The sequence below is a fragment of the Tamandua tetradactyla genome, chromosome 2 (genome assembly GCF_023851605.1).
Source record: "Tamandua tetradactyla isolate mTamTet1 chromosome 2, mTamTet1.pri, whole genome shotgun sequence".
Taxonomy (NCBI): domain Eukaryota; kingdom Metazoa; phylum Chordata; class Mammalia; order Pilosa; family Myrmecophagidae; genus Tamandua; species Tamandua tetradactyla.
In genome coordinates this window covers 73,815,528-73,830,520 of record NC_135328.1, presented here as the reverse complement: position 1 = coordinate 73,830,520, position 14,993 = coordinate 73,815,528, and the positions used below count along the sequence as shown (strand labels likewise).

Sequence of the window (14,993 nt, the reverse complement as noted above, 5' to 3'; positions counted from 1 at the left end):
TTTGGATTTATTCTGTTTGGAGTTCATTGGGCTTCTTTGACTTATATATTTATGCCCTTTATAAGGGTTGGGAAGTTTTCCTCCATTATATCCTCAACTACTATATCCTAGCCCTTTACCCCTTTCTTTTCTATCTAGGACACCAGTGACTCTTATATTTGTGAACTGTGTTTTGTCTATCATTTCCCTGAGTTCCAATTCAATTTTTTCCATCTTTTTTGCCATTTACTATTTTGAGTCTCCAAAGTCAGTTATTCTGTTCTCTATATCACTTATTCTTTTTTCTGTCTCTTCAAATCTGGTGTCATGTGCCTCTAGTATGTTTTTTATTTGGCCAACAGATACTTAATCTCCATGATATCTGCTATTTTCTATTTATTCTTTCAAATTCCTCTTTATGCTCTTCTCCTATCTACTTGATCTCCTTTATGTCATTTGCTGCCCTGCTTATTTTATTAAGTAGAGTTGTATGAACATCTTTGAGTAGTTTTTCCAACATGTGTGTCTCCTCTGGTGTTTTAATTTGGTCATTAGGCAGGGCTACATCTGTCTGCATTGTGATATGCTTAATGATTTTCTGCTGTCTTCATGGCATGTAAATATCTTGATTGATTTACTTAGGAGTTGATTTCTTTCCATAGTCTAAGGCCTTGTGTTTGTGCATTGGTTGTATAACAGTGAACAGGGTACAAGCACTCAGTGTGTTGATTTGTTTCAGGGCAGATGTAGGTACAGGCTATGGATGTTAAGCTGTTTCCAAATGGGGGCACCCAACAGCAAGTGAGATATAGCTGTGCAGGTGCAGTGGTCTGGGGTACGTAAACCTGATGTGCACCAGCCTAAGGCACAGGACCCTTTGTGCACATGCATAGAGCTATGGCAGCAGATTGCTCTTAAGCCTTCATTGATTGGGGGCATATGTGACCTGGCTGCACAGGTCAGCAGTTTCTCAGGGCTTGAAAGTGTGGCTGAGGGCTGTGTGAATGCACAGTTCTAGGATTGTTCCTAGTCACGGACACCTGTCTGTGCACTCCCACAGGCCCTTTGCCTCCATTCCAGCCTCCAGCTTTCTGCCTCTCAGTTCCTCAGCCTCTGGAACCAGGGGTGCTCCATGTGGTGCAGAATGCTCTCCCAGGTCAGCTGCACTCCTGAATAGCTGCCTCAGTCACCCTCCTGTGCCTTCTCTAAGTTTTCCATGGAGCAGGGCTAATATTGAGCTACTCTATTTGGCTATCTTCCTGGAAGATTTCAATAATAGCATACCATCTTCTTGTGTGTCTAATTTCACATCCTAGAATACTGTCTTGAGTTAGTTGTAGTAATTGCATCATAAATATTTAGATTTATCTTCTGTTTTATTTGATGAGTTCTCTGCTTCACATTCATTTAATGAATTCTGTACTTTTATTTTCCTTAAATTTATTGTGATAGGTTGAATTGTGATCAATTTAGACATATTTTTAATCTTAATCCACATTCTTGTGGGTAGAATTAATGTTGGTAAGATATCTTGAAGAAGTTAATGAGTGAGATTGAATCTTAATCCAAATTACTGGAATCCTATATGAACAGAAGAAATGCAGACAAAGGGAGAGGAAAGCAGGGGGAAGAATCAGAACCAGAAGTCAATGGTACCCGGAAGAGATAGTTATCACAAATATTTCTTTACGAAAATCTAAATCATTGGTAGGGACTATACCTTTCATTGCTGTTTCCAATTTATTGGTCAGTTTGGCATTATTTAATATCTTTGCTGGCTTTCTTTTTTTTTTTTTTTGAAAGTCTGCTAGCTCATTTAAATATAGATTCTTAAAAGTTTTGTTTTGGCATATTTTCAAACTTATGAGACACTTATAAAAATAATACAGAAAAGAGCTCCAATATATGTGTGTCAGTGTGAAGCTATTATGTGCCACAGAAAAGCCATTCTCTTTAATCCTCATTCAATATTGCTGAGTGGGATCTTTTTTGTTGTTTCCATAGAGATGTGACCCACCCAATTGTGGGCGGTAACTGTTGATTAGATGGTTTCCACAGAGATATGACTCCGCCCACTCAAGGTGGAATTGCTTACTGGAACCCTCTTCTATAGCATGATTAAAGTTGATTATGGAGAAATGTTACAGAAAAAGATGAGCTTAAGTGATAGTATTTATGTTTTTAGAATATTTGCTACATATTCTTTTTTCTGAAGTGTATTTAATGTCTTGTACCAGGGTTTAGTTCATCTAGTCTGGGAGGAATAGTCCATTATTTTGAGGGAGTACTTTCAAATATTGGACCATTTCCACCATTCTTTTTCTAGGTCTAAGGCTTCAGGTTCATCATTGAAGCACAGTCCCATAGTTCCCTCTCTTGCCTCACTCTGCCTTAGCAGAATTTTTTTTACCACTATGTAAACATATATATTTTTAAATGCCATGATGTAATGAAAACAGCACATAATTGTGAAATAAGAGTTCTGATTTGAAGATTTGGTTTTGACATGAGCTATAAACCTGGGGAAAATTTTATCTCATCTGAAAATGGAAGCTGGTGAAAGTGAGGTGAGTTGAACAAAGTTCCTACAGTTTATTTTAACTATATTATTCCATGACAATGAATTTCTCAACCTCCTTAATGATAAACATGAGACATTGAATCTGTAAAAATCTATGTAGGTAGAAGATTGGAATTAAGTATAGCTAACATTCACACGTATAATCTATATTATAGCTAATATCCAGACATTTAGAATATCTGAGTAGTGTTATTTATACTGTAGCAGCCCTAAATATTGGGATTTTTATTTATATAGATAGTACAGACAAAACTAAGTGAGAAAATGTGAAATTATCTGGAAAATACATTTGGATTGAAAATTCAAACCAAAATATATCACATCCAGGTAATTTTTCCCCTGCATGATACTTACACCTTTTTCTTGGCATTTTGATCCAAATTTAAAATGCATTTCTCATTTGGCTAGCCTCCTTTTTTAGAGATGGTCACTATGTTGTGAATTAATCCTTTGTGCTGTTTCAGTTTCTTTACAGTTAAATCGAAAAGCTCCATATTACTTCACTTTTTAGGAATAATAAAAAGAAGGACTTTGTGGGTTGCTTTTGTCACATGGTATAGCACTGTATGATATTCTCAGTCTGATCATGCATGAGTGACTTAAATGGAAGATTTATTATGGGGACTATTTTCCTCACTAAAACAGTCTATTTTTACAGTGAAAGAGGGAGATATGGTTCTATTTGTAAACAACTGAAGCATAATATCTGCAATACATCATGAAAAGTTATAATCACTGTCAAAGTGCCAAGGTACCATCACAGAAAGTGACTGCTATAATTGACAGAGATGGTGATCAGGCTCCAGAACCATTTGCTAATTGCATATTCATGATTCTACTTTGTAATATGCTACAGTTACTCTGTGAGTTATTCTAAATGGATGTTTTAACATCACTAGGCTGACACCAAGTATTTTGAAATTTGCAAGTGTAATCTTTAACACGTCTCGTTCTGCTTTGTCTTGGAATGTCATGATGTGGAAATTTACTACAGGCCCTCAATAAGAAGTTCACATGTTTATGCCATTGTCAGTGCAGTCAGATGAATTCTGCACTTTCTGTCTTCAAACTCTTTTTTTACAGCTTTAAGTAAACTTTAGCAATGAGTTAAAGATAATTTCTAAATGCAATAGTTTTTCTGATAGCCCTTTTATTTGGCCAATTTTTAGTCACTCCCTGAGGGATACTCATATAGCTGTGGGCAATCATTATTTTAAATACCATTCCCCTAGTGTAATCATTTCTAATGTTTCCAACCTATGTGCCAAGCGGTATTTTCCTCTTATTTTGACAAATATGTTTTGGAATGTATTGAAAACAATCTATAATTAAACCCCAAATAACACAGAAAGTTGATTTCTAAAATTTAAGTATATGAACCATTTTGTGGGACTTAAATGCATATAGTATAGAGAATGAAATATAACATGTTCCATTATTTTCCACACTATTGTTGGAAAAATTAATTGGATTTACATAGAAACTCATAAATAATACCACAAACCTTTTTACCAGGTGTAAAGGCTAGGAAGAGATGTGGGAGCCAAGAAACCATTTCATGACATTCAAAGGAAAGGGGAATTAGGTCCTACTTTTTTTTTAAGGCTAAGAAGAATTCAAAAGTTCATTAACATAATCAATTTAATGTTATTTTAGGCAGTCCAGATTGCTAAATATATTTTCAAAAGAATTAGGACACACATTTCTTTGTATTTCAAAATTTTTGTGGTATTTTACAAGGATTTTAATTCTGTGAGTAAGAGCATGCATATAATAATACTTTAGTTTTTCAAATAAATATTTCAATTAAAGGGTGATATGACATATAAAAAATTGTATATATCAAGAGCATACAGCTCAAAATATGTTCATAGAGTGCACACAGCCGTAATACTTTGAATTTTATAATCATCGTATAAAACTGAATATTTAAGTACACTGTCTTTGAAAACTCCTTCTCCTTAACATGATTGTCAAGGAGTAATTGAATAAGGTTGAAATTATCTCCAGGATAATTTTAGAATAGAATTAATGATACCTCTCTAGGTTATATAACTGTAAGAGACCTGGACTTCCAGCCAGCCAATAGGCCATTTTCCTGGCATTTTGGCAATGCCATGTGGTAGAAGTAATTATGAGTGAATCATGTTAACCTTAATGAAACTCAAGGGAAATTCTGAAACCCAAATTATGCTTTAATTTCTATAATTACAATAAATCTCCCCAATTAGATGGACACAGCACATCTTAATGCTCATATTTTCCCTCCATAGCTTATGTAGGTGGTGCTATCTAATCTTTATATGCCATATGTACTTGAAGGCTGATATTATTATTTCAAAAGCACTGATTTCTGCCTGTACTGGAAGACAAGTTTCAAAAGTTATTTGAATCAGAGGAAAACACTTGGGAAAATTAATATAAAAGAATTACTTGATACCATTAGAAAGTGAGATAATTTCATTTCTGATCTAGGACTTATTTCCATTTGTTATTCATTTCTTCATCCAGAAGATTTTACTACATGCCCTTTATATGAATAGGTTTGGGCTAGGTACTGAATATTAAAAAAAAAAAAAAAAAAAAAAAAAAAAAAAAAAAAAGGCACTTTAGTACTTGACCTCAAAGAGTTCAGAAATCAGAATAGAGTGGAGGTTTTTGAGAAGATGATAGCCACATGACTTTTGAGTAAAAGCCTGAAGCAGGTGAGGGAGTAAACCAAGTGACTACCCAGCAGAAGGCCAATCTAAGCATAGCAAAATTTACGGTAAATACCTTGAAAAATGGAATGTCTAGAATATTTGGAAATAAGTAAGAGATCAGTGCTGATAGAGTAAAATGGATTAAAGAGTAAAATGATATGAGATCAAACCCACTCAGGGTATGAAAAGGAGGCAAGGTCAGATGGAATTTACCAGGTCATTGTAAGGTCTTTGGATTTTACTCTGAGTAAAGTGGGAAACTACTAGGGGTATAGAATGATGGACTCCAACATAAATTTTACCAATATCACCCTGCACCTGTGTTGAAAATAGATTACAGAGGAGCAAGGGTAGATAGGAAGACCCCTTAGGTAACAATGACAATAATCTAATAAAAAGAGAGTGGCTTCACTCAAGAAGTTAGCAAGGGGGCTGGTGTAAACTTGCCATTTTATTTAGAAGATTAGGCCAATATGATTTTCTCCACAAAGTTATTAATAAATTTTTTTACTAAATTTTAAAAAACGGGTATGTGTTATCCATGCATACATGTATTTAAAGCATGTACCTGGGAAAATATTTTCAAAATCATCTGTGAATACAATATAGAACATTCATAAGATTACAAATTATTCTGGATGTTTGATTCTGGGAATGGGTGGAGATGAAGGTTGAACGGAACCTGAGCTTAAAGAACAAAACTGAGGTTAGATCATAAAGGGTTTTGTAAGTCATGCTAAATCATTTGTAATTTCTTTTGTAGCTAATAAAGATAAAGTTTACATGGACATGACATGCTCAGATTTGCATTTTTGGCAGTGCGGAGAGTAGACAGGGAGATACATGAGACTTGAAACATGAGAACTGCAGAGAGGCTGTTTCAAGAGTGGTAATATGGAAATCATCAACAGTAAGCTATGTATAAGATTGCCTTTTATTATATCTTTCTCTGAACATCCCCTTGATCATCCAGCAACTCAGATATGTAAGCAATGCTCCTAATTATGGGTCTTTATACAAAACTTGACTCCTGATATTCACATGGCTAATGCTTGCTCCTTCAGAACTTTGCTTAAATATTATCATCCCAAAGAATCCTGTCCTAGGTATTCATTTATGATTGCATACCACCCTCCTGGTGAGCTGCATTATTTTTCCCAAAACATTCATTCCCATCTCTCTAAAAAATTATACAAGTTCACTGATTAGTATGTGACTTCAAGTGCTTCCCTATAAGAGAAACAAAACATCCTTGCCCTTCTGTGAGTTTATTTGTCCATGTCTCTCACTTTAACCAATGGAATGTGAGCATACATAATGTATGTTACATGCTAAGAGAGTGTTTTAGATCCAGAGGAATATTCAGCTATTACTCTATTTTATCTTTAACACTTGTATAGTATTTCAGCCTGGATCCTGGAACAAAGAAGACATATGGAGGAGAACCATAGCAAACTAAAACTGTGGTGGTCTAATGAAATATGAGAAAGAAATAAAGTTTTACTCTTGTAGCCTATTTGTTTTACTACAATATAAAGTTGATTTTAAAATGGCAACTAGAAGTTAATTACCTAACTAAAATACATGACACTACCTATAGGTCATGAGGAAGCTCTTGTTTAAGGCTTGAAAGATGGCAACTTATGTTAGCCAATAATCGTATTTTAGTAAAACTGTAGCCTTCAGTAATTTGGAAGCCAGATAATTACTTGATGAATATGCAACTTTAGGTGTTTTCTGTTGGCTGCCTTTCATAGGGTAGCCAGAAAACTCAGAAAAAATTGACTGGTGTGCAAGCAGTATTTAAAGGAAAATTTCAGGATCTACAGAATGGAAAGACGCAACTCTCATAACCAACAGGTATGATAATATTGAGAAGTGCTTTGTCAATGAAAACATATTAAGACTCACTCTGAATGTAAAGAAAAAATGGAGGGCATGGCTGTACCCTTATTTTCTATAACTTCTAAATAAACTAAGTTGGCCCATGATAAATCCTTGTGGTTAGCTAAAACAGCTTAATGAACAGAAACTAATGGTGATGTTCTCTCACAATATCCTGATGGATTCAAGATACTGGGAATGAAGTTTGTAGAGTACCGTACGTTTCAGAAATAAATTTTGGTGTGGCTATTTGCATGAAGAACTAATGCCATCAAATACATAAAGAGCCAAAATGAGTTGTGTTGCTAAATGACAAATCAGCTCAAAATGAAAGAGATTTTTATGTCAAAAATTTTAAGTGATATTTGTATCCCTGGCCTTTCACAGGCAGGAGTAGGTTGAGAAATTTTCTCAGCCCCAATAAAAGAGATACCATCCCCTTCAGATGGGTCAAGAAAGGTAACCAAAAGAAAAAAAATTTTCCAGAGGACAGAAGCAAAATTCAAAGAGAATAATCAATGGTGAGCTCAACCTTGGGAACGGAACTTGTTTAAGTCAAGAAAATTCCTTACAACCCATCAGGATTTTAAAATTTCTATATACACTTAATGGTGACATCACTCTTATTCTTCCTGATGCTCAAAGAAAGTGTTTATTGTCATAATAGCCTCCTTGTTCCTCCATTATGTAACATGAAGAGGGGGAGATAACTTTTTTCAAATTCATGTCTTTTGACCAAGAGAAACCATATTCAAAACTGGCATAGAAACCATATTAAGATTTTGAACATTTAGACTGATAGTATAGTTTGATAAGACTTTTGAGATAAGTTCCTTGGAGATGAGATGAATGACTTATGAATTTTAAAAGGAAGAATATTTATATTTGTGACCAAGGAGTTAGATTATACTATTTTAGAATATTATTTTTGGAGTATATATTAGAGTATATAAACTATTATATTTTCATCTAATTTCAAGAGAATTATTTCTATGTTTTCCATTTGCTTCAAAAATGTTTTAAATAAGGCTATTCCTCTTATCTGGATAATATCCTGGTGAACAAGATATTTGGAGCAGAGCCACAGCTGACCCAAAACTACTAAAGTTCATATGTAACATGTTTGAGAACTCAACTTCTTCTGTTGTAAGAAATTGAGTTTGTAATGTCTGTTATCTCAGTGAGCTCTAGCACACCCCCCCATCACAACTTTATATTTCCCAGTTCCTCATAACTTGAACTTTATTTTATTTCATTTAATAAATTTAGTTTTATCACAGCATTGCTTTCTGAATATACTATCATTTACCTTTTCATAATGCTTATTGTAAGCTGTATATTTATACTCACCAGAATATAAGCCTTAAAAGTTGATGGATCTGTGTACATTTTATTCAATGTTGTATATGAAGTACCAAGACCAGTTCCTGGCCTAAAAATATGAACTCAATACATATTTGTAAATGAGTGAATCATGTGTTCATAGAACTTTTGGAAAATAAAGACAAAATGAAAAGAATTCATTTTCATTTTAAACTATGATTAATTACCCAAACTCATCATACAGAGTTGACCTCTATTAAAAAGCTGGAAATTTTTACATTATAGCTACAGTAATCAAGAAATTGTGATATTGGAGGAGGGATAGACACATGTAAAGAACCCAGAAATAGATTCATGCAAATATGATCAGCTGATTAGTTTGCAAAGTTGCAAAAGCAATTACATGGATGGGAGATAGTTTTTCAAGAAATAGTATTGGAGCAACTGAACATCTGTTGGCAAGAAAACAAAAACAACACAAACAAACAATAATAACAAAACATGATATAATCTTTACAAGTTATAAAAAATTAACTCAAAAATGAATGAATCACAGCTTTAAATGTAAAACCATAAAACTTTTAGGGGGAAAAAATGGATAAAGTCTTCAAGTCCTGGGGTTAAGCAAAGTTCTTATACTTGATACCGTAAGTGTGATCCATAAAAGGAAAGAAAAGATAAATGGGATATCATCAAATTAATACCTTTGTTCTGCCAAAGACCATCTAAAGAGAATGAAAAGAAAAGACAAGCCACTGACTGTGAGAAAATATTTTAAGACCACATACCAATCAAAGGATTGGTAACTAGAATATATAGGGAAATCGTAAAACTCCACAGTAAAAAAAAACACCAAGAACTCCAAAAGATTGTGACAAGATGGCAGAGAAGGGAACTCCAGGACTCAGTCCTTCCACCAGAACTTTTAAACAGGCAGGAACTGTCTAAAATAAGCATTTTGAAACAACAGAGGCCAAAAGAACACTGTACAGCATCCAGAGAAAAGTAGGAGGAAGAGACTGATAAACTATGATAAAAAACCGTTAATTCCTCTTTCCCCAGCAGCTACTGGCATCCCCCACTCATGGTAGGCTCTGGGGGATACAACCTCTGGCTAGCTCATTGGTGACAGAAAGGGACTTAAAAATCCTCTTCCCCAGCAATAAGTGTGGGCACAGCTGATCACAGGTCATGGCTTTTTATTAGCAACTTCAAATCACTGGGGGTCCAGTTCTGAGGGTGGCCATTATTTCAACTTACACCAACAAAGGTTGCAGCAGAGTTAGAGATAATAAACTTCCTCAGTGCTATGGGGGACAGTTAATTGAAGGGCTGGTTTTGTAGAACAGAACAAGAACACTCAGCTTTGGGGAACAGTGGAAAAAGCAATTGGCACCCTTTCTGATTCTCTGCAAAGGGCACTTTGGAGCCAATCTGTTCCCTTTTGTGGGTTCCTGGCCCTGTTTCGGCTGGGAAAGATTGATTTGAAAGACTTCTCTCCAATGTGCCCCTCTTCCCAGAATTTGCCCCCTAGGCAAAAGCAGTTTAAGACAATGAAAGGAGTGTCATAACTACAGAGAAAGACAATCTGGGGCAGAGGGTGACTAGTTTAAAACATCTCAGATGATGTCATCTGTTTCCTTGGAGATAGAACAACCAAATTCCTGTGAATAGGAAACTCCAAAACAAGTAACAATCAAAAGTCCAGTACAAGACACAGGCCCAGAAAGACAGGGGAATGCTCACACTGCATCACCATAGGCAGATCTTCCTGATGAGGTTGAAGCTCCAGAAAAGTTCTGTCTTATCACCAGTTGAAAGAATTAAGCAATAGAAAATTTTGGGAATAAATCCCAGAGTTAACATTCTAAAATATTAAATTTACAATATGCAAAAAAAGAGTATAAGACAAATAATGAAACAGGAAATTTTAGTCCATCCAAAGGAAGAAGATAAAAATCCAGAAAACACCAATGTATCTGTACCAGATACAAATAACTAAAATCAGAAATGAAAAGAAGACTTTACTACCAGCCCTGATAAAATAAAAAGGACTATATGAGAATACTATTAACAATGGTACACCAATAAATTAGTTAACTTAGATGAAGTGTACAAATTTTTGGAAACACAAAACTACCTACATTGACTCAAGAAGAAACAGAAGAACTCAACAACCAAAATACTAGTGAAGAGATTAAACCAATCATCAAAAATCTTTCAACAAAGAAAAGCCCAGAACCATGGCTTCATAGGGTAATTCTACCAAACATTCCAAGAAGATTTAACTCAAATGCTTCTCAAACTCTTCCAAAAAATTGAAGAGGGAGGATCTCTCTAATTCATTACATTAGGTCAACATTATCCTCATACCAAAGTCAGATAAAATATCCAAAGAAAAGAAAAATACAGATAAGTATCTCTTATGAATATAGATGCAAAAATTCTCAACAAAATACTACAAACTCAGTACAATAGCATATTAAAAGAATTATACACCCATGACCCAGTGGGATTTCTCCCATTTGTTCTGCAAGGTTGGTTCAACACAAGGCAATCAATTAATGTGGTACACCACAATAAGAGAATGAAGGAAAAAATACCACATGATCATCGCAATTGATACAGAAAAGACAACTGGCAAAATCCAGCACCACTCCTTGATAAAAACACCTACTCTACTAGGAATAGAAGGAAACTTCCTCAACATGATAGAGGGCATATATGAAAACCCCATAACTGAAATCCTACTTAATGGTGAATGACTGAACTCTTTCCCTCTAAGTCTGGGAATAAGACAAGGATGCCCATTGTCATTGCTATAATTTAACATTGTAGTGAAAATTCTTGCCAGAGCAATAAGGTAAGAAAAAGAAATGAAAGGCATCCAAATTGGAAAGAAATAGAACTTTATTTGCAGATGACATGATCCCACATACAGAAAATCCTGAAAAATTCACAATAAAGCTCCTAGAGCTAATAAATGAATTCAATAAAAAGTTACAGGGTACAGGTCAACCCTCAAAAATCAGTATGTTTCTGTATATAAGCAATAAAAACCCAGAAGGAGAAATTGCTAAAAAAAAATCTATTTATAGTAGCAACTAAAATATTTAAATATCTAGGAATAAATCTAACTAAGGTGGTAAAAGACTTGTACACAGAAAACTACAAAACACTGCTAAAGAAATCAAAGAAGACCTAAGGAAAAGGAGGGACATTCTATGTTCATTGATTAGAAGGCTAAATATCATTTAGATGACATACCACCCAAAGAAATTTATAGTTACAATGCAATCCCAATAAAAATTCCAACAAACTTCTTTTCAGAAATGGAAAGGCCAATCCTCAAATTTATATGGAATGGTAAGGGATCCTGAAAAGCTAAAGCCATCTTAAAAAGGAAGAGTGAGATTGGAAGACTCATACTTCCTAATCTTAAAATTCATTGCAAAGCCACAGTAATCAAAACAGCATGGCACTGGCACAAGGACAGAAATATAGACCAGTGGAATCAAATTGCGAACTCAGAAATCAACCCTCACACTATGGCCAACTGATTTTTGAGATGGAAGCAAAGACCACTCAATTGGGAAAGAATATCTCTTTAACAAATGGTGCTGGGAAAACTGGATTTCCATTTGCAGAAAAACACAAAAACAAACAAACAAAAAGCCCAATGGAGGACCCCCTACCTTACACCATATACGAAAATCAACTCAAACTGGATTGAGACCAAAATATAAGAGCTAGAACTATCAAAATCCTAAAAAAAATGTAGGGAAATATTTTCAGGACCTTGTATTAGGCAGTGCTTTTTAAAATTTTTACATGCAAAACACAAGCAACAAAAGAAAATCTAGATAAATGGGACCTCATCAAAATTAAAAATTTTGTACCTCAGAGGACTTTATCATGAAAGTGAAATGGCAGCCTATACAATGTGAGAAAATATTTGTTAGCCACATATCTGATAAAGGTTTAATATTGAGGATATATAAAGAAATCCTCCAACTTACCAACAACAAAAAAACAAAACCACCTGATTAAAAAATGGACAAAATAGACTTCCGGAGAAGATGGCGGCTTAGTAAGACTCGTGGGTCTTAGTTCCTCCTCCGGAACAGCTATTAGGGGAGTAGAAACGATACAGAACAGCTCCCGGAGCCAAGACAGAGATCAAGAAGACAGCGTACCCCATTCTGGAACAGCTGACTGGCTGGGAGAACCCACTCCGGTGAGATCGCCGAGGGGCGCGGGCTTCCCCGGGCCGGGGCGGCAAGCGACCGGAGTCCCTCCCTTCCTCCTTCCTGGACCAACTAGGAGAATTGGACAGGCGGTCCCCTCAAGCTGCAGCAGCTGGCGCCCCCCCCCCACGCGGCCCCCCAGAGCAACTGGGAGAATTGGATCAGAGATCCCCAGGCCGCAGAGAACGGTGACCGGGGTCCCTTCCAAACACGTGGCTTCCCGGTCTGGCTGGGAACAGTGCACTCTCCAGGGCCACGGCAGCTGGCGCCCTCCCACCACGCTTGGCATCCCGGGCCAGCTAGGGGATTCGGACGGGCGCTCTCCCGGGCTGCAGCGGCCGGCGACCCTCCCTGTGTTTGGATCCCCGGGCTGGCTGGCACTCTTCCAAGCCACTTCGGCTGGTGAACCTCCCCCACGGCGAGAGTTTTCCAAAGTTAAAGGACCCACAGCACCTTTTACAGATGGGATCCACAGAAAAACGAGTGCCATGAACGCCACCTACTGGGCAGGATAAGAAAAACAGAGCCCAGAGATTTCACAGAAAAATCTTTCAACCTGTTGGGTCCAACACCCAGGGGAATCTGACTAAATGCCGAGACGCCAGCAGAAGATAACAGATCATGCTCAGAAAATTGAAAATATGGCCCAGTCAAAGGAACAAACCAATAGTTCAAATGAGATACAGGAGCTGAGACAAATAATGCTGAATATACAAACAGAAATGGAAAACCTCTTCAAAAACGAAATCGATAAATTGAGGGAGGACATGAAGAAGACATGGGCTGAACAAAAAGAAGAAATAGAAAAACTGAAAAAACAAATCACAGAACTTATGGAAGTGAAGGATAAAGTAGAAAAGATGGAAAAAACAATGGATACCTACAATGATAGATTTAAAGAGACAGAAGATAGAATTAGTGATTTGGAGGATGGAACATCTGAATTCCAAAAAGAAACAGAAACTATTGGGAAAAGAATGGAAAAATTTGAACAGGGTATCAGGGAACTGAAGGACAATATGAAGCGCACAAATATACGTGTTGTGGGTGTCCCAGAAGGAGAAGAGAAGGGAAAAGGAGGAGAAAAACTAATGGAAGAAATTATCACTGAAAATTTCCCAACTCTTATGAAAGACCTAAAATTACAGATCCAAGAAGTGCAGCGCACCCCAAAGAGAATAGACCCAAATAGGTGTTCTTCAAGACACTTACTAGTTAGAATGTCAGAGGTCAAAGAGAAAGAGAAGATCTTGAAAGCAGCAAGAGAAAAACAATCTGTCACATACAAGGGAAACCCAATAAGACTATGTGTAGATTTCTCAGCAGAAACCATGGAAGCTAGAAGACAGTGGGATGATATATTTAAATTACTAAAAGAGAAAAACTGCCAACCAAGACTCCTATATCCAGCAAAATTGTCCTTCAAAAATGAGGGAGAAATTAAAACATTCTCAGACAAAAAGTCACTGAGAGAATTTGTGACCAAGAGACCAGCTCTGCAAGAAATACTAAAGGGAGAACTAGAGTCAGATACAAAAAGACAGAAGAGAGAGGTATGGAGAAGAGTGTAGAAAGAAGGAAAATTAGATATGATATATACAATACAAAAGGCAAAATGGTAGAGGAAAATATTATCCAAACAGTAATAACAGCAAATGTTAATGGACTGAATTCCCCAATCAAAAGACATAGATTGGCAGAATGGATTAAAAAACAGGATCCTTCTATATGCTGTCTACAGGAAGCACATCTTAGACCCAAAGATAAACATAGGTTGAAAGTGAAAGGTTGGGAAAAGATATTTCATGTAAATAACAACCAGAAAAGAGCAGGAGTAGCTATACTAATATCCAACAAATTAGACTTCAAATGTAAAACAGTTAAAAGAGACAAAGAAGGACACTATCTACTAATAAAAGGAACAATTAAACAAGAAGACATAACAATCATAAATATTTCTGCACCGAACCGAAATGCCCCTAAATACGTGAGGAATACACTGCAAACACTGAAAAGGGAAATAGACACATATACCATAATAGTTGGAGACTTCAATTCACCACTCTCATCAATGGACAGAACATCTAGACAGAGGATCAATAAAGAAATAGAGAATCTGAATATTACTATAAATGAGCTAGACTTAACAGACATTTATAGGACATTACACCCCACAACAGCAGGATACACCTTTTTCTCAAGTGCTCATGGAACATTCTCAAAGATAGACCATATGCTGGGTCACAAAGCAAGTCTTAACAAATTTAAAAAGATTGA

The 14,993-nt window shown here is 36.0% G+C and overlaps 1 long non-coding RNA gene across 1 annotated transcript; it reads left to right on the top strand.

The window, feature by feature from the left end:
• The first annotated feature begins 2,068 nt into the window (after positions 1-2,068).
• On the top strand, positions 2,069-7,129 carry LOC143660741 (uncharacterized). Its single transcript, XR_013164223.1, has 3 exons — positions 2,069-2,546; positions 6,026-6,172; positions 7,020-7,129. It is a non-coding gene; the product is annotated as an uncharacterized LOC143660741 (long non-coding RNA).
• Positions 7,130-14,993: the final 7,864 nt, after the last annotated feature.